This window comes from Marmota monax, unplaced genomic scaffold (assembly GCF_021218885.2).
Source record: "Marmota monax isolate L192 unplaced genomic scaffold, Marmota_monax_Labrador192_F-V1.1 WCK01_AAM20220418_F8-fsc00179, whole genome shotgun sequence".
Classification (NCBI taxonomy): Eukaryota; Metazoa; Chordata; class Mammalia; order Rodentia; family Sciuridae; genus Marmota; species Marmota monax.
In genome coordinates this window covers 5088849-5110407 of record NW_026695200.1, presented here as the reverse complement: position 1 = coordinate 5110407, position 21559 = coordinate 5088849, and positions in this window count along the sequence as shown.

Genomic DNA, 21559 nt, shown 5'->3' with positions numbered 1-21559 from the left:
GTCCCATTGATTGTGGTGCACAATCTTTTTGATATGTTTTTGTATTTGACTTGCCAGAATTTTATTGAGAATTTTTGCATCTATGTTCCTTAGAGATATTGTTCTGAAGTGTTTTTTTTTTTTTTTTTTTTTTTGTCTTTGCCTGGTTTTGGAATCACAGTAATATTGGCCTCATAGAATGAGTTTGGAAGTGCTGCCTCTTTTTCTATTTCATGAAACAAATTTTAGAGTATTGGTATTAGTTCTTTTTTAAAGATCTTGTAGAACTCAACTGTGTATCCATCCAATCCTGGGCTTGTTTGGTAGACTTTTAATGGCATCTGTTATTTCATCACTTGAAATTGATCTGTTTAAAATGTGTATATCATCCTGATTAAATTTGGGTAAATCATAGAACTCTAGAAATTTGTCAATGTCTTCAATATTTTATGTTTTATTGTAGTACAATTTTTTAAAATAATTCCTAATTATCTTCTGTATTTCTGTAATATTTTTTGTGATATTCCTTTTTCATCATGTATGTTAGTGATTTGAGTTTTCTCATTCTTTTCATTAGCATGGCAAAGTGTCTGTCAATTTTATTTATTTTTTCAAGTAACCAATTTTTTGTCCTGCCAATTTTTTCAATTGTTTGTTTTGTTTCAATTTCATTGATTTCAGCTCGATTTCAATTATTTCCTGTCTTCTACTGTTTGGGGTGTTGATTTTTTTCTTCTTTTTCTAGGACTTTGAGAGGTAGTGTCAAGTCATTTACTTGTTGACTTTTTCTTCTTTTAAGGAATGAACTCCATGCAACAAACTTTTCTCTTAGAACTGCTTTCATGGTGTTCCAGAGAAGTATAAACTATAATACAATTTTATAGTTTGAATTATTTTGAAAAATAGGAAAAAATGGCTAGAAGTACCCTATATACAAGTTTTTTTTAACTTGAAGGGATAACCCCAAATTATGCAATCCATTTAAACTAAATTCTGCTCTCTTTGCAGCAGTAACAAGTCCATGGAAAGCAGTTCTTCTTAGAGAAGAATCAAATAGAGTAAGGCCCTTTCTCATACCCTTATGCCCTCCTTATTCAGGGTTTTACAGCAGTCTCAAAATCCTAGGTGAACTTAAATCCCAGAGGAATGCATTTCAGCTTCCCTGCTTAATACCAAAGTAATAGGAAGGTGCCTAAAAGGACCCACTAGCTATAGGTATGTATTTCTCTGTGACTTAACATAAATCAAGACGGACTGAGGAAGATTCTCAGATGACCCTGATAAATATAAAGAGGTATTTGTGGGCTCAGTCTAAACTTCTCACCTAATGTGGAAAGATATAATGTTGCTTCTAAACAAAATGCTTTCAAGCACTGAAAAACGGGCTTCTTTACAGGCAGATAAAATCTATGAAGATGAACTATATGTAGTGCAAAGCCCAAGGAACTTACTAATTCAAAATGAAGTGGATTCAGGGAAAAAACACTCAAGACGGTGACAGGCAGTTCCTGGGAGAACACAAAATGGATTTCAGATTGCCACATGAGAGATTGGAATAATAAGTATTTCAGACCTGTGTGCTGGAGGGATTAGGAGAACCCATACTAAACCTCTAAGTTGTTTCAAACTCTCTCTGGTAATAGAGGAGGATGAAGAAACTCTCTCAACCTTTTCAAAAAGACTCAGGGAAGCATTAATTTAAAATATATCATGTCACCGTCCCTGTTTTTGAATGATCGCAGCTCATTCAGTCATAGAACAGGTAATTTCAGGCTGCCATTTGCCTGCATCTCGCAGACAAATTACTCAAGCTCAGTGCTAAAGAACCTGTGGAAACTGCTTCTTGGAGCCTGCTCCTATCAGAACATACACCGAGCCAAGAGCGGCCGAATTCTGGCTCCCGGAACTGCTCTGGCCCAGGGCTAAAGAACCCATGGAAACTGCTTCTCGGCCGGGTCCTGCTGAATACTGTGGAGGTAAATACCAACCGAACCTTCATAGGCAGTAACAGCAACAGGATTCAGATGGGGATTCTGAGGGCCGGACAGGACCCACCCGTTGCTTTGGTCACCTGGCAAAGGGAATGAAATGCTGCCATTCACATGGGATACCAACATGGCAGAGATCTGATGTCATCAGAAAGCGGCGGAGGAGATAACTTCATCGATACCAGCAGTGACAGAAACAGTTGGTATCCTGGTAAAGAAAGTGAGTCAAAAAACTTTGTCATCAAGCCAGAGGGGCAGAGCAGAGCCGCCGCCGTGCCCAGAACAGGCCCAGCGACCCGCAGGCATGGTAGTCACGTCACCCCAATGGGAGTAGGGGCAGAGCAGAGCCGCCGCCTGCGCCTGCAAGGTAGGCAGACATGAGACCGACCGGCAGAACAGGCCCAGGGGTCTGCAGGCATGGTAGACACATCACAACAATTGGAGGAGGGGCAGAGCAGAGCCACTGCCCATGCCTGCAAGGTAGGCAGACCTGAGACCAAAGGGCAGAACAGGCCCAGCGGCCCGTCAACATGGTAGACAGATCACCCCAGTTGGAGGAGGAGCACAGCCACACCCACCCCTGCAAGGGAGACTTTTCAACTATACAAGAGCAATATATATATATAGGGGGAAAATTTCAATAACACAACAGTTTCACCAAGCAGAAAGAAACGTGAACAGTATGAAAAGACAAGGAAAGAAAGGACCACAAGCAATGCAGGTCAACTCAACTTTAGAAGAGGTAATAGCTGCAGCAGATGGAATGTCAGATAAAGAATTCAGGATATACATGCATCAGATGATCTGGAGTCTCAAGGAAGACATTAGACAGCAAAATCAGACAATGAAAGATCACTTTGACAATGAATTACATGAACAAATCCAAGAAGCAAAAGATCAACTATATAGGGAGATAGAGGTTATTTTAAAAATCCTGGAAATGCAGGAAACAATAAACCAAATTAAAAACTCAAATGAGAGTATTACCAGCACAGAAGAAGACTTAGAAGATAGAACATCAGACAATGAAGACAAAGTATTTCAACTTGAAAAGAACATAGACATCTCAGCGAGACTGTTAAGAAACCATGAGCAGAACATCCAAGAAATATGGGATAACATCAAGAGACCAAACTTAAGAGTTGTTGGGATACAGGAAGGTATAGAGATCCAAACCAAAGGAATGAGCAACTGTTCAATGAAATAATAGGAGAAAACTTCCCAGACTTGAAGAATAAAACAGAATTCCAAATCCTAGAAGCCTACAGGATGCCAAATGTGCAAAATCATAAGAGATCCACATCAAGACACATTATAATGAAGATTCCCAACATACAGAATAAGGAGAGAATTTTAAAAGCTACAAGACAAAGGAAGCAGATTACATTTAGGGGTAAACCAATCAGGATAACAGCTGATCTTTCAACACAGACTCTGAAAGCTAGAAGATCCTGGAACAACATATTTTAAACACTGAAAGAAAATGGGTCCAACCAAGAATCATGTATCCAATGAAATTAAGCTTCAGGATGGAAGATGAAATTAAAACCTTCCACGATAAACAAAAGTTAAAAGAATTTGCAGCTAGAAAACCATCTCTTCAAAACATCCTTGGCAAAACATTTCAGGAAGAGGAAATGAAAATAACAATGAAAACCAACAGCAGGAGGTAGTACAGTAAAGGAAAAAATAATCAAAGAGGAAAAACAAATCATGTTAAGTAACATAAATAAACAAATATGGCTGGAAGTACAAACCATATTTCAATAGTAACCCTAAATGTTAATGGCTTAAACTCACCAATTAAGAGACACAGTCTAGTAGAATGGACCAAAAAGAAAGATCCAACAATATGCTGCCTACAGGAGACACATTTGATAGGAAAAGACATACATAGACTGAAAGTGAAAGGCTGGGAAAACTCATATCACTCATATGGACCTCGGAAGCAAGCAGGAGTGTCCATACTCATATCAAATAAAATAGACTTCAAGCTAAAGTTAATCAAAAGGGATAAAGAACGACACTACATACTACTCAAGGGAACCATACACCAACAAGACATAACAATCATAAATATATATGCCCCAAACAATGGTGCAGCTATGTTCATCAAACAAACTCTTCTCAAGTTCAAGAGTCTAATAGACCACAATACAATAATCATGGGAGACTTCAACAGACCTCTCTCACCACTGGACAGATCGTCCAAACAAAAGTTGAATAAAGAAATTATAGAACTCAATAATACAATTAATAACCTAGACTTAATTGACATATATGGAATAAACCACACAACATCAAGAAGTTACACTTTTTTCTCAGCAGCACATGGATACTTCTCAAAAATAGACCATATATTATGTCACAGGGCAACTCTTAGAAATTATAAAGGAGTAGAGATAACACCATGCATCCTATCTGACCATAATGGAATGAAACTGGAAATTAACAATGAAAGAAGGAAGGAAAAATCCTATATCACTTGGAGAATAAACAATATGTTACTGAATGATCAATGGGTTAGAGAAGACATCAAGAAGGAAATTAAAAAATTTTTAGAGATAAATGAAAACACAGACACAACATATTGGAATCTATGGGACATAATGAAAGTAGTTCTAAGAGGAAAATTCATTGCTTGGAGTTCATTCCTTAAAAAAAGAAAAAAAAAAACAACAAATAAATGATCTCACACTTCATCTCAAAACCCTAGAAAAAGAAAAGCAAAATAACAGCAAATGCAGTAGAAGGCAATAAATAATTAAAATCAGAGCTGAAATCAATGAAATTGAAAGACAAGAAACAATTGAAAAAAATGAGAAAACTAAAAGTTGGTTCTTTGAAAAAACAAATAAGATTGACAGACCCTTAACCATGCTAATGAAGAGAAGAAGAGATAGAACTCAAATTACTAGCATATGGGATGAAAAAGGAAATATCACAACAGACACTACAGAAATACAGAAGATAATTAGAAATTATTTTGAATCATTATACTCCAATAAAATAGAAGATAGTGAAGGCATCAATAAATTTCTTAAGTCAAATGATCTGCCCACATTGAGTCAGGAGGATATACACAACCGAAACAGACCAATATCAATTGAGGAAATAGAAGACGCCATCAAAAGACTACCAACTAAGAAAAGCCCAGGACAGGATGGGTATACAACAGAGTTTTACAAAACCTTTTAAGAAGAACTAATACCAATACTTTTCAAGCTATTTCGGGAAAGAGATAAAGAGGGAGAACTTCCAAATTCATTCTACGAGGCCAACATCACCCTGATTCCTAAACCAGACAAAGACACTTCAAAGAAAGAAAACTACAGACAAATATCTCTAATGGAACATAGATGCAAAAAATCCTCAATAAAATTCTGGCAAATCGGATACAGAAACATATCAAAAAGATCGTTCATCATGATCAAGTAGGATTCATCCCTGGGATGCAAGGCTGGTTCAATATAGGAAAATCAATAAATGTTATTCACCACATCAATAGACTTAAAGATAAGAACCATATGATCATCTCGATAGATGCAGAAAAAGCATTCGACAAAGTAGAGCATCCCCTTATGTTCAAAATACTAAAAAAACTAGGGATAACAGGAACATACCTCATTATTATAAAAGCTACCTATGCTAAGCCTCAGGCTAGCATCATTCTGAATGGAGAAAAATTGAAGGCATTCCCTCTAAAATCTGGAACAAGACAGGGATGACCTCTCTCACCACTTCTATTTAATTTAGTCCTTGAAATACTAGCCAGAGCAATTAGACAGACAAAAGAAATTAAAGGCATAAAAATAGGAAAAGAAGAACTTAAAATATCACCATTTGCGGACAATATGATCCTATACTTAGAAGACCCAAAAGGGTCTACAAAGAAACTACTAGAACTAATAAATGAATTCAGCAAAGTGGCAGGATATAAAATCAACACGCATAAATCAAAGGCATTCCTGTATATCAGCAACAAAACTTCTGAAATGGAAATGAGGAAAACCACCCCATTCACAATATCCTCAAAAAAAAATAAAATACTTGGGAATCAACCTAACAAAAGAGGTGAAAGATTTATACAATGAAAACTACAGAACCCTAAAGAGAGAAATAGAAGAAGATCTTAGAAGATGGAAAAATGTACCCTGTTCATGGATAGGCAGAACCAACATCATCAAAATGGCGATATTACCCAAAGTTCTCTACAGGTTCAACGCAATGCCAATCAAAATCCCAACAGCATTTCTGGTAGAAATAGATAAAGCTATCATGAAATTCATATGGAAAAACAAAAGACCCAGAATAGCAAAAGCAATTCTAAACAGGAAGAGTGAAACTGGTGGTATAGCGATACCAGATTTCAAACTATACTATAGAGCACTAGTAACAAAAACAGCATGGTACTGTTACCAAAACAGGCAGGTAGACCAATGGTACAGAATAGAGGACACAGAGACCAATCCACAAAATTACAACTACCTCATATTAGACAAAAGTGGCAAAAGCATGCAATGGAGAAAGGATAGCATCTTCAACAAATGGTGCTGGGAAAACTGGAAATCCATATGCAACAAAATGAAGCTGAACCCCTTTCTCTCGACATGCACAAAAGTTAATTCAAAATGGATCAAGGAGCTAGATATCAAATCAGAGACTCTGCACCTGATAGAAGAAAAAGTTGGCTCCGATCTACACACTGTGGGGTCGGGCTCCAAATTCCTTAATAGGACGCCCATAGCACAAAAGTTAATAACTAGAATCAACAAATGGGACTTACTCAAAGTAAAAAGTTTTTTCTCATCAAGAGAAACAATAAGAGAGGTAAATAGGGAACCTACATCCTGGGAACAAATCTTTACTCCTCACACTTCAGATAGAGCCCTAATATCCAGAATATACAAAGAACTCAAAAAATTAAACAACAAGATAACAAACAACCCTATCAACAAATGGGCCAAGGACCTGAACAGACACTTCTCAGAGGAGGACATACAATCTATCAATAAGTACATGAAAAAATGCTCACCATCTCTAGCAGTCAGAGAAATGCAAATCAAAACCACCCTAAGATACCATCTCACTCCAGTAAGATTGGCAGCCATTATGAAGTCAAGCAACAATAAGTGCTGGCGAGGATGTGGGGAAAAGGGTACATTTGTACATTGCTGGTGGAACTGCAAACTGGTGTGGCCAATATGGAAAGCAGTATGGAGATTCCTAGGAAAGCTGGGAATGGAACCACCATTTGACCCAGCTATCGCCCTTCTCGGTCTATTCCCTGAGGACCTTAAAAGAGCATACTATAGGGATACTGCCACATCAATGATCATAGCAGCACAATTCACAATAGCTAGACTTTGGAATCAACCTAGATGCCCTTCAATAGATGAATGGATTAAAAAACTGTGGCATTTATACAAAATGGAGTATTACGCAGCACTAAAAAATGACAAAATCATGGATTTTGCAGGGAAATGGATGGCATTAGAGCAGATTATGCTAAGTGAAGCTAGCCAATCCTTAAAAAACAAATGCCAAATGTCTTCTTTGATATAAAGAGAGCAACTAAGATCAGAACAGGGAAGAAGAGCATGAGGAAAAGATTAACATTAAACAGAGACAAGTGGGGGGAGAGAAAGGGAGAGAGAAGGGAAACTATGGAAATGGAAGGAGACCCTCATTGTTACACAAAATTACATATAAGAGTTTGTGAGGGGAAAGGGGAAAAAAAACAAGGGAGAGAATTAAACAACAGCAGGTGGGGTAGAGAGAGAAGATGGGAGGGGGGGATAGTAGAGGATAGGAAAGGCAACTAAACACAACAGACACTAGTATGGCAGTAGGTAAAAATGTGGATGTGTAACCGATGTGATTCTGCAACTTGTATTTGGGGTAAAAAATGGGAGTTCATAACCCACTTGAATCAAATGTATGGAAGATGATATGTCATGAGCTTTGTAATGTTTTGAACAACCAATAGAAAAAAACAATTACAAAATTAGCAACATTTTTGCAGCCATTCTGTTGCATTCAGCAAGGCCATCAAACTGGAATGTCTGATAACTCTTAGCATCAGAGATGAGTGTTAAGGTTGTTAACATCCTCGTCTTTGGGCAAGTAATTTTACCAGGCTTGGTTTTTGTCAACATCATAGTATCAGTCAATAACTGGGGGCTCACCTGCTCTCCACAGCTCCCTCACTCTTTTTAAAAATTTGTAACTTAAAATGATGCATGAATACTTTAAGTTGTTGGAACTGGGCTCAGATGAGCTTTAAAAAGCTGACTGTGAGAAAACAATACAAAATTAAAAGTAAGGAAACAAGCTATAAGACACTATGCAATATGTTTTAGCATATTCCAAGGATGGAAACCATTTAGGTAATTTAACAGCTTTCCTGTTACATTGGCAGGAAATAACAGATGAATCTAATATTTTGTATAACTTGGATATAATAGTGCAGTTGTAAGAGATTAAATAACATTGTTATGATCCAAAAATTCCTAATAGATGCATCTTTATCTTTTCCAATTCCATTGAAAGCTATTGTATGGAATAGGCATAACACAAATAAATTGATAAACAGCGTGGCATAATAATTGCTGTTTGACCCTAAAACTCTGTATCTGATTACCTAAGCTCATTTCATTAACCTCTAAAGCATTCAACTTGGCTTCAAGTTTATTATCAATAACCTAGGACTCTTGAAGTATCTGGTGCCAAAATGTTGATGATGGAGAGTACTATCTACTCATTTACCTCCTTTTAGTTTTCTTTTATTTTTATAACCAGCTACCTGGTATTTGTCCTGGTCTCATTTTCCCCTCCTGTAAGGGGAAATGGGCAATGACCATTCTGGCTGCTTCAGGCTGTGAGGGGGTGATGAGGGTCAAGTAGTTGTGTTGTCCTTTATGAATGTTTTGGGTCACTCAAGAGATTTGTGGCAAAATTCTGGTTCAGTGAAGACAGGTTGTAATGTCACCTGAGAGGTGGTTGCTTCTTTGAGAGAAATCACAAAGTACAAGTTCTGGAATGAGATTAATGTAAAATAAGCATTGCAGCATCAGGAACATGTCAATTAATACTGTGATAATGATAAAAACCAGTTTTTTTTTTAACCAGAAAGCAGAAGAGCCAAGAAGTTGTTCCAGTGAAAATGCCAGTGATGAAATGGCCTTTATTTGGATTTATAAATTTTTAAGGATATTGGTTACACTGTCAGAGTTATCAGAAATATAAACACAACACTTACATTTTATGATGTCACAGATGGCCCATAAGGTGTAGTTATTTAATGTAATCTCTTTATTGTAAAATACCTTATGATTGGTATAACCTTGTGTTAAGTAGAGATCCCTTTGTTTCTGTCACTTAGGAATGGATAGTCATGCTAGCAAACACAGATTAATTCTGCCTATGTAGGAGATTAGGAAGATTTGTAGGCCTTAAATTGGCTAAAAATAGTTTTTGACTCTGATAATCTTTATTTATAATTATTATGCACTCCCGTCTAAGAATCTTAGTTTCATAGCTTCTAGCTTTATTTACACTTGGTGTAGCTGGTGCAAGTGTACATCTTAAGTTATGTTAAAATAACTATAGTTTTTCCTTTAAAATGTCCGTATATGGCTGTACTTTTATTATTACTAGTTTGTTTTAGGTATTTAAGTCCAAGTTGGGCAAATTTACCTTGCTCCTATTTATTGTTAAGAGTCAGTTAAGTTCCTTAGGGCGCTATTTTGGGGAACTTGTGAACAGTATGTTATCTCCTCTAGTGCCATATGCCAGGATAGTTCAGGGTCTTGTTGGTCACATAGCTTATTTAGGAAGCATTAGTAATATTTTCCCCTCCAATGACCCTCCTCTTTGAAAATGTACACTGGTTGACATTTTGTTCACCAGGGTCTCATTGATCCCCCTGACCATAAACTCATGTGATCTAGAGTTGCAAAGCCCTCAGAGAAGTCACCTTGTTCTCTGGGTTTAAGTTGACTCAGAGGGAAAGTGCCAAATATTGGCTTTATTTCTTGGCCCTTTTTATCTTTAGTCTCTATGCTTTTGTTTTAAATATTCAGCAGTTTCACCAGTCTTAAAATAGGTGTACTGGGGTTTTACATTTAATGTCTATAACTTTACAGTGATTTACCTCTAAATTTAATTGAGGTCAATATAAGTACAAAAAGTTAGCTTTACATCTTGTTTTTTTCTATAGATTATGACCTATTATCTTAAATGAACTCACAATTTTATATTAGAAGTTGTAGTTCTGTAAAGTTCTAACAGGTAATAGTTATAAATTAAAATAAAATAGAGAACAAATTTAACAAGAGTAAAAACATATTTAGTTCATATAGTAGCTATGAACTAAGAAACATAATTCATATGATTGTAAATCTTTACTTCAAATATTAGGTTAAAGAATATCAATTTGGTAAAATGTTCTTTCATATCTTACATTATAAAGATTTGAATACTTAGAAGATATGAATAGTTCTAGTACACAAAGAAGCCAGTAATCATGGTATTGTCATTACCAGAATTACATTGATGATTTTACATTAATCAAGTCAGTTTTTAAAGAAAAATTTGGAATATGGAATGTAGGGTAGAACTCTAAAATATCAGTTCTTGATTAACTAGTATTGTAGAAACCCTAATTTATTTAAGGCTAATTTTTCTAAATAATAAAGCTTAACAAGCACAAGAAATTTTCGTATTTGGATATGAGCACATTATTATTTTAAGAAATCATTGATATTTCAACACATAAAGAATTAAACTTTGGCTTATATCAGTACATTAATATTTTACCTAGGAAAAAGTTTTAAAAAAAGTTTTAAAAAGTTTTAGTTGATTGTGTTTATTACATATAACCAATTTAGTCACACACAAACTTTTTGAGATTTACCTTCCACAAAACTTCTGTAACTTACTTAGACATTTTGTAACTTTTTATTTTACCACACAAAAGACTTTCACATCCAGAAACATTTCTTTATTCTTTTACTTTTCATATTAAAATATATTTTTATACCTACAACTTTCTTATTTCTCTTTCCTAGTTGTTGTCCCCTACTTAAAATTATATAATTATATATAAAACTTTTGAATGTAGATGAATTACTCCACTTTATTAGATGAACTAATTCATGTTTTATAGTAATTTAAAAGAATCCCAAATAAATTATTTTGTACTCTTTGTATAATTACTTGATAGAATATTTATTTTTAGTAACCGTGTTTTTAGTGAAGACACAGACACAAGGAAATCTCAAACTTTTTCCATTTACAATTTATGAAAACACATTCATGTTTAAAAATATTACCTTATGGAACTTAAGAAGTCAAGAGCACTTTATTTTATATTTAGCTGTTGATGTTTTTGTACTTTAATTCTGTAAATTAATTATATTTATTTTATTTTAACAAATATTTATGAAGATTGAACTTATTTATGGTAGATCTAACTTACTCTTTTTTTTAACTGTAAAAACCAGGATATTGGACAAGTATAGTTAACAGCATTCATCATCTCTTCCCTGTTGAAGAAAACTCTTAGAACAATGGGTATTATATTTTAGACATTTTATATATAAAAAACCAACACTTTATTTTCTGACCACCTCAAAAAACTTGTGACTTGTAATTTCAAAGACATCTCTCATTTGTTTACTTAATTTACATTGAAAATTTTGGAAGTAATGTGAATTAAAATATATTTGCATACACTTTTATTAAAATTTTGATAAATCAGTGCTTATTTTTCTATATGTCAATTTTGATACCATGTACATGATACATGGACACAAACACATATGTAAACATAAAAATACAGTATAAAAGTGTGCACACATATATAAAAGAAACAAAACCAAAGATCTTATAACTTTATGTAGGTAGATCTCAACAGGTAGGAGACAATATTAAAGATGTTTATTAAAGTCTCTATTAGAATTAAACTATTAAAATCAAAATACAATCTATCAATCTTTTACATTATAACTTAAATAATGGGCAGAACTGCACAGTTGGAAATGCCAGGTGTAGTGTTCAGCTGCCTTGGTGGAGGCTGAAATCAAAAGTTAAGATGGCCACTTGTCCTTTATGGCTATCAGTTTTATTTCCAACACCACCACGTATATATCCCCTTTAGGATTTCGTAAAAGGAGATATTTTAATGTATTTGGAAGTCAATTCTTGAAAAGCTGACCTCTAAAAAAAGACAGAGGGCAAAAATCTCTATAGTTAGATAATATAAGTTTGAAAATAAAAATGTATTAATTTTGCATGAAGGATCAAATGTGAATTCACCATAAAACCACAAGATTAAAAATATAGAATTTTTAAAAACATTATTTAAAAAATAATTAATTTATTAATTTGTTTTAATTTTTATACATGACATCAGAATGCATTTTAATCTATAGTAAATAAATGGAGCACAATTTTTATTTCCCTGATTGTACACAAAGTAGAGTCACACCATTTATGTCTAGGGATATGTACCTGGTGATATGATGTCCATGTTATTCCACCACCTTTTCTACCCCCATCCTCCTTCCCTTCCTCTACATCCCCTTTGCAATATTGAATTTTCTCCATTAAGGATCAGTATGCACTGATCAGAGAAAACATTTGGATTTTTTTTCCCCTCCGGGAGATTGGATTACTTCAATGAGCATGATATTCTTCAACTCCAATCACTTACCAGCAAATGCCATGATTTTATTCTCTTTTAATGCTGAGTAATATTCCATTGTGTATATATAGCACAGTTTTTTTTTTATCCATTCATCCGTTGAAGGGCATCTAGGTTGGTTCCACAATTTAGCTATTGTGAATTGTGCTGCTATAAACATTTCTGTGGTCATGCCACTGCAGTATGCTGTTTTTAAGTCCTTTGGATATAAACCAAGGAGTGAGATAGATGGGTCAAATGGTGGTTGCATTCCAAGAAAAACAGGAGTTTTAAAATAATGCAGCAATAATTATTCTAGTAAAGGTGCATGCAAAATTTTTTTTCTGTTTATCATATTAGAGTGTAACTTTTTTCTATTTTTTATTATTTTAGTTTTACATGACAGTAGAATGTATTTTGACATATTATACAAACATGAAATATAAATTTCCATTTCTGTAGTTGTACATGATGTGGAAATACACTTGTCATGTATTCATGTATAAACATAGGAAAGTTATGTCCAATTTATTTCACTCTCTTTTCTATTTTCATTCTCTCTCCCTTCCTTTTTATTTTCCTTTGTCTAATCCAATGAATTATACCAATTGCTTCTAATATTATTGGGAAACATAAGAAAGGAAGTCTGGTTTAGAACCAAAATATCTTGCTCTTTGTTATATCTAGTCACACAATCAGTGAGATTTCAATTAGTACACTGTAAAAAGTATCAATTACTGCACATTTTGGTGATATTAGTATTTCCTGTTAATAATACATAAGGAGACTCGACACATGCCCACAAACCATAATATGAATTAGCAGTACAATCATTGATTAGATCTGCAAGCAATTGACAAATAAATTTATTAAGATCCAAAGCAGCAGTTAGACACCATAAATCCTTCTGAATGCCTCTTAATTTTGTGGTCAAAATATTACTAAAAACCCCTCCAAGAATCGTGAATTTATTATGAGAATACACTGAATCAAATCTATGAGACCAGTCTAGGACATATGACTCAGATTGGGAAATAGAATGTCTTACAGGAACTAATTAGCACAATCAAGCATGGGGGGAAATGGTGGAATTAAACCAATAGTGAAGTAAAGGGTGTTTGACACAGTTCTTATAACTGGAATTGAGAAGCCTTATTTTATTTTATTTTATTATTATTTTTTACATTATTGCACATGTAATTATTATTTTTTTACATTTGCCTTATTTTAATAATTATAATTATATATATAAATTACTTTTTTAGTTATTTTGGGCCCAGTATCTTTATTTTATTTTTAAGTGGTGCTGAAGATCAAACCCAGGGCCTCATGCATGCAAGGAGAGCACTTTACTTCTGAGCCACAACCCAAGCCATATATTCTATATGGAAACTGTAGCAATATGAGTACCACTATAGGATATCTTATATTTCTGGGACACAGTTTTTTGATTAATAGACAAAAATAGGGGCCTCAGCACTACACCCAAAATATGAATAATTAAAGTAATGAGAGAGAATAATATGGTGTTCATATTAAAGTCAGTCCAGATATTTAAAGAATATGAGAGCCCTAAAATTCTCTGGTAAATATTTTTAAGGTAAAGAAGACTTGTACATGAGATCATTTCATTTTTTCTGTGTGTGCTATAGTGTTTAATGAGAGAGTTGTTAAAGTAGGGTGGTAGAGTTTTAAAGCAGATAAAATGGGCATATAGGTTCCACAAGAGCTTTAATTTAAAAGTGACACTTTTTTCTCTTTTCTTCAGTCTTAAACTGGTTTTGGATGTCTGCAAGTCTTGTAAGACTTGCAAGCTCTTTAAGCTTTGTAAACCTCTGAAATGTACATTTTAAAAGCAAGCCCAGAAGAGATAGAGAATTGGCAGAAGCTAAGAAGTAAAAAAAAAATGCTGCTGTCCTAAACTTGAGAGACAAAACCCCATCAGTCTCCTAAGTGTTTCCTTTGGAGATTCAGTCTCTAAAGAGAAAAAATGTTCACAATGTAGTTCTTCACTTAAAATAAGAAGTGAGAACTCTACAGATACATGGGTAGACAGAGAAAAAATTATAAGAAGGCAGAGGAACAAATCATTTCAAACTGCCCATAATGTCTTAACAACTGACTTCATTGACACTACAGTGAAAGGAATGTGAGAGAAAGAGTTTAGAAAGTTCATAGTCAAATGTTTTATGTTCTAAAACATGATGTAAGAAGTGTGAAATCAGATAGAAAATACAGGAACCGAAAGATGTGGTAAGCCATTCTTACAGACCGTGGCCGCCATTAGAAGATGGCGCCGGCTTCCACTGTGGCCTGTGATAAACAACTCCTTTTTTGGAGAGTTGGTGCACAATCCCTTACCACCCTATGAGAGAGATCCACGTGGCAGCTTGGGATTGGTATGCGGGAGGCTTTATTAGGCTGTGCTTGGGCGCTCTCGGCAGGGGGGGGTCGCTAGAAGATGATACTTGAATCAAGGCCTGAATAAACTGCTGAAAGAAGAATCCTGTGTCGTGTTTTCCCTTGCTGGCGAGGGGTCGCGACAATTGGTGGCCCGGATGGGGAATTATATTGCTCGAACCCAGGATCCAGAACTTTCAGCAGTCAGGGTGGTGCACTGGTAAGTTCCCAGGTAAAGTGGGAATCCGCAAGCAAATAGCGGGGCGCTCTCTTTGTAAATAGAGAGAGAGCGGGAAAAAGGACGCTCCCCTGTAAAAGGAAGAGAGCGGGGAATTCATAGAACGGAACGCTCCCCTGTAAAAGGAAGAGAGCGGGGATTTTTGTACTTTCACTTTCTTTATAGCTCTAAAAACATTATGGGCATTGCTTCTTCAAGCCCAATTTTGTTGGCCCTAGATGGGTTGCTACGTTCAAAAGGACTTAAGGTAAAGCAGAGCACTTTGCAGATGTTTTTGAGAGAAGCTGCCGGGGCCACGGCCGCGGTCTGGGCATGAGGATGGCGGTGGGCTCAGTCAAAGATGCAGCCACCGTGCGAGAACCCGGCCCTGGCCACGGCAGTGGCGGCGGCGGCGGCGGCGGCGGACAGCGCTCTGCGCCGCAGTCCCAGCGCCCGCGAGCCGGAGCGCGAGCAGCCGCCGGCGTCGCTGCGGCCGCGGCTGAAGGACCTGCCTGCACTGCTGCGGAGTGGGCTCACTCTGCGGAGAAAGCGGAGCGCCGCCGGGGGCTGGGACCAGAAGGAGCCGGTGTGGGTTCCAGAACGCCTGACAAGAAAAGTCCCGACAAATACATCTGAGTTAAATATAACCACTTTGGCCATTACTTCCCAGGTGTTAATTCCATTGTCTCCTTCTAATGAGACCTCTAATGCCACTCATTTTAAGGCTTCTCCTTATTGCACCCCTGAGTATGGCTTCCCTCCTATATTTACACCTTGTCAAGATCACTCTTGGGAGAAACATCAGGTCGCTAAAGGTTTTTCCCTTTCCCCCTCTCTCAAAATGTACTTGTATAATTCTTCCAACAATAATTCCTCTATAGGAGTGGGATGGTCTTGGTTTCAATGGTTGATTTCCAATGAAAAGGGGGCCACAGCCGATGTCTCTGCTCTGGCTCAATTGAGAGGAGTCCAGAGTTGGCTGTTTAATGTGTCTGGCTCTGTACAGGACACTGCTAATGGTAGGAGACTTAAAAACATTTCATTCAATTCTCTGATGTCCAATGCTACACTGCCCTCTGCAGCAGTCTGTCTTCATTCTCCATTTCTGTTCCTTTTGATCAATGATACCAATACTACAGAATCGGAAATGATTGACTGTTCTAATTGTACATGTGTCTTGTCTGAGTGTTGGAATGGATCCTGGAGCACAGTAATTGTTATGAAGGTCCCGACTTTCGTCCCGATTCCAGTTACTGTGGATCTGGACTCCTTCCCTATTATTGAGGTGCTCAGGAGCCGTAGGGATTTTGGAATCATGGCAGCTATTGTGACAGTGGTTGCAATATCTGCTGCTGCAGCAGTTACAGCTGGAGTGGCCATGGCTAGTCAAGTGCAGACTGCGGCCACGGTTAATCAGGTCATCCAACAAACTTCCAACATTTTAGAGTCTCAAAGTAAAATCAATCAACATATTTTATCAGGAATTTTGGCCGTTAATCAAAGGGTGGATCTCCTCCAAGCTCAGATTGAGGAATTGTCAGACCTAGTACATTTGGGTTGTGTTGATCATCGTGCACATCTATGTATAACATCTCTCAGATTTAATGATTCCAGAAATACCTCTCAAATCATCGGACAGTACCTGGCCGGAAACTGGTCCATGGAAGCAGAGAAGTTGATCCAGACCCAACTGATACAAATTTCCATGTTGAACTACACTCGTGTGGACCCTGTGACATTGGGCCAATTTACGAATTGGCTGTCTTCTGCTTTTTCTTTCTTTAAGGAATGGGTGGGAGTAGGCATTTTTGGAGCGATGTGTTGTTTTGGGGTTGTCCTTTGTCTGTGGCTTTTCTGTCACCTAAGACCTCGTCATAGCCAAGAAAAGGCTATGATCGTCCAGGCTTTTGCAGCCCTAGAGAATGGTATCTCTCCACAAGTTTGGCTTGCGCAACTTAAGCAATAATTTCCTGGGTTTTGGCCATTGCACCCCAAGTTATCTTTGACATTGCACTGGGATTGGCATGCCCTCCTCTTCCTGCTTTCCCAGTTTTGGAAGGCCCATGCACTCTGCAGGCCTTGTTGCCATTGCACGCAGATGGGCTTCCATGCTGGTGCTGCACTTTATGCTTTGGACCCTTCATTTTCTCAGGGGCTGAGGGATGGTGTTGCCACTTCCAACCTCATAGTCACTGACCGGCTACTTGTAAAATCCCCTTTCTTTTTCACCGTCATCATGATGCAGGATGCGAGGCAAGGCACTGCACTTGAGTGATCCCTCAACGGACCTCAAGGAAAGCATGTCCTATTGCATGCGGGTTTGACGTCCATGCCCCCGTCCCACGAAAAAAGGCATCGGCTGATATGGGACCAGGTCTAGGGAAGGGCCCTCCTTAGGAGTGAACCATACACTGCAGCCACTTCTGCACAGTGGGATAGGACCTCTACTTTCGCCTGCATTGTTTTATAAAATAGAAGGGGGAACTGTGGTAAGCCATTCTTATAGACCGTGGCCGCCATTAGAAGATGGCGCCGGCTTCCACTGTGGCCTGTGATAAACAACTCTTTTTTTGGAGAGTTGGCGCACAATCCCTTACCACCCTCTGAGAGAGATCCACATGGCAGCTTGGGATTGGTATGCGGGAGGCTTTATTAGGCTGTGCTTGGGCGCTCGGTGGGGGGGTCGCTAGAAGATGATACTTGAATCAAGGCCTGAATAAACTGCTGAAAGAAGAATCCTGTGTCGTGTTTTCCCTTGCTGGTGAGGGGTCGCAACAGAAAGATAACTTAAATAAAGTAATAGTGCATATGAAAAAATAACCAATTGGAAATCCTGGAACTAAAAGACTCAATAAACCAAATTAAAATTCAATGGAAAACATTATCAATTGATTATAACATAAATTCTTTAAAGATGCATTTGGGGGCCTTGAAGAAAAAATTATACAGTCTTGAAAGTAAAGTTGATCATAAAGGAAAGATGTTAAAATATCCTGAAGAGAATATTCAATAAATTTGAGAAAACATTGAAAGGCCACATTTAAAATTTATTGGGATAGATTAAGAGTCTTAAATACAGTCTAAATGGGTGCACAATATTTTTGCGGGGGAGGTACCAGGGACTGAACTGAGAGGCACTCAACCGCTGAGCCACATTCTCATTCCTATCTTGTATTTTATAGATAGGTCTCACTTAGTTGCTTAGTGCCTTGCCATTGCTGATGCTGGCTTTGAACCCATGATCCTCCTGCCTCAGCCTTCTGAGCTACTGGGATTATAGGCATTCACCACCATGCCTGGCTTGATGCACAATCTTTTAGTAAAATAATGTACAGAAATTTCCAAACATTAATAATGTGATGGAAATTAAAATACAAGTAGCATATAGGACTCCAAATAAATAAAATCACAGTAAATCAAATTCAAGACACATTATAATAAAAATGTCTAAAATAAAGAATAAGGGTACAATTTTAAAAGCTGCATGACAAAAATTAATGATAACATTTAGATGTGAGCCTATCTTAATTTTAACTGAGTATTTAATCCAGAATCTAAAAACCAGGAGAGCTAAGAATAATTTATATCAAGCTCTGAAAAAAATAATGTCAACTGTGAATACTATATCTAGAAAAATTAAGCTTCATAAATGAAGGTTAGATTAAAATTTTTCATGATTATCATATGCTGAATTTATAACTAGAGAATCTTCATTATAAAACATACTCAGTGAAATAATTTATGAAGAGGAAGTGAAAAAAATAAAACCAGCATACAGAGGAATTACACTAAAAATAGTTAATTAAAGAAGAATCAAGTCTGATTCAGTCATAATAAATAAATAAAAATAAATAGCAGAAAATAAAAATAATCTCTCAAAAATAACATTGAATGTAAATAGTCTAACTCTTCAACTAAAATTATAGGGTAGGAGACTGGATTACAAAACAAAACCCCACAATATTATGTCTGCAAGTGACTCACAGACAAAGACATCCACAGAATGAATGTGAAATAATGTAGAAAACCATATTGTTCATATAGGACTTCTGTACAAGCTTGGATACCTCTTTCATATCAGATAAAGTGTATTTCAAGCCAAGATTAATCAAAAATTTAAAGAAAATTACTTAATATGCAAAAGGGAATTATACATAAACAAGATATACTGATTATCAATATTCATGTCCCAAACATTGGAGCATCTTACATCAAATAAGATCTTCTCAACTTTAAGAATAAGATAGACCACAACACAATAATAGTGGGTGATTTTAAAATTCCTCTCTCATCACTGGATAGGTCATCCAAACAAAAACTATGTAAATATTCTACAGAACTCAAAGTACCATTAAAAATATGGATCTACCAGAGATATATTGAAAATTTAATCCATCAACAAGTGAATTTACTTTCTTCTCAGAAGCATATGGAATACTTTCTGTAGCAGACCATATTTTAATTAACAAAACAAATAGTAGCAAATATAATATCTTGCATTTTATAAGATTACAATGAATTAAAATTAGAAATCACTGATAAGATATAAAAGAGAGAACACAATAACATCTGGTGAATAAATAATACACATTTGAAAGATGAATGGGTAGTAGAAGAAATCAGAGGAGAAAAAAATTCTTAGAAGTAAATGAGACTAGAAATATATCAAAATCTCTGGGCCAATCCCAAGGCAGGTCTAAGAAGAAAGTTTATTGCAATGAGCTCATACATTAAAAGAATAGAAAGATGTCAAATAAATAATCTAACATTACATCTCAAGACCTTAGCGAGAGAAAAAATATCTAACACCTAAATCAGTAGAAGACATAGAATAGTTAAAATTAGGGCCAAAATTAATAAAATTAAAATTAATAAAATGCAAAAGATCAATGAAACAAAGAGTAGTTTTTTTGAAGGGATAAGCATAATTGATAATTACTTAGCCAAATTAACTAAAATAAAGAAGAAAAACTCAAATTATTGAAATCTATAATGTAAAAGGAAATATCACTATATACAAAATACCGAAACCTAGAGGATCATCAGAAACAACTTAGAATGTTTATACTCAGAACACTGAAAAATCTTGAAAATATGGAGGAATTCTGAGACAAATATGATAAGCCCATATTGTCAAAAGGATAGAGAAAACATAAACAGATCAATTTCATGTAATGAATTAGAAACATCTCAAAAAGCCTTTCCAAAAAGGAAAGATCAGGAACAGATGTGTTATCATCCAAATTCTACCAGATATTTGAAGAAGAATTAATATAAAACCACCTAAATTTCTTATCTATTTCCACAGGAAAATGTGGAAATAATACAAATCTTGTTCTGTGAAACCAGTACTTCCACAATACCAAAACTAGACAAAGACATACCATAAACATAAAAATTTAGGCCAATATGTTTCATGAACAAAGGTGTAAAAATTCTTAATTAAGTATTGGAAAACTGTATAAAAAATTTAAAAGACAGTACAACATGATTGTGTAGATTTCATCACAGCAAAGCAAGTCTAGTTCAACATACATAAATCAATAACTGTCATTCATCACAAAAATGATAAGGATAAGAATCACATGATTGTCTCAATAGATGCAATAAAAGCATTTGACAGAGTAAGGCACTTTAAAGCATTAGGGAAAAAATCTAGGTAATGAAGAAAATTACCTTAACATTTTAAAGGCTATATATGGAAAATACAATGCCAACATTATTCTGAATTTAGAAAAACTGAAAGAATCTCCTCTAAAACCAGTAACAAGACAAAGATGCCCACTTTCTTCACCTCTATTTAACACAATTCATGAAGCTCTAGCCAGAGCAATTAGACAAAAATAAGGAAAATAAATGGTTATGAATAGGAAAAAAGTGTTCAAGTTATGTTTGCTGATGACATAATCCTATACTTGTAGACCCAAATCCTACACCAGAAGAGTCTTAGGGTTCATAAATGAATTCAGCAAAGTAGCAAGATCAACAAAAATCCACAATCTATTTCATTTCAACACTCCAGTGATGAATCTGCTGAGGAAGAAATTATGAAAACTGTACCATTAACAATAGCCTAAAAAAGTTAAAAACTTGGGAATCAATCTTAAAACGTGGTAAAGGACAACTACAATGAAAACCATAAAGTAATAACAGAAAAAAATTGAAGAAGGTTTAGAGGATTAAAAGGCCTTTCATGTTTATGGATAGGAGAGATAATAACATCAAAATGGCCACATTACCAAAAGCATTATATAGATTCATTTTAATTCTATCAAAATTCCAATGATA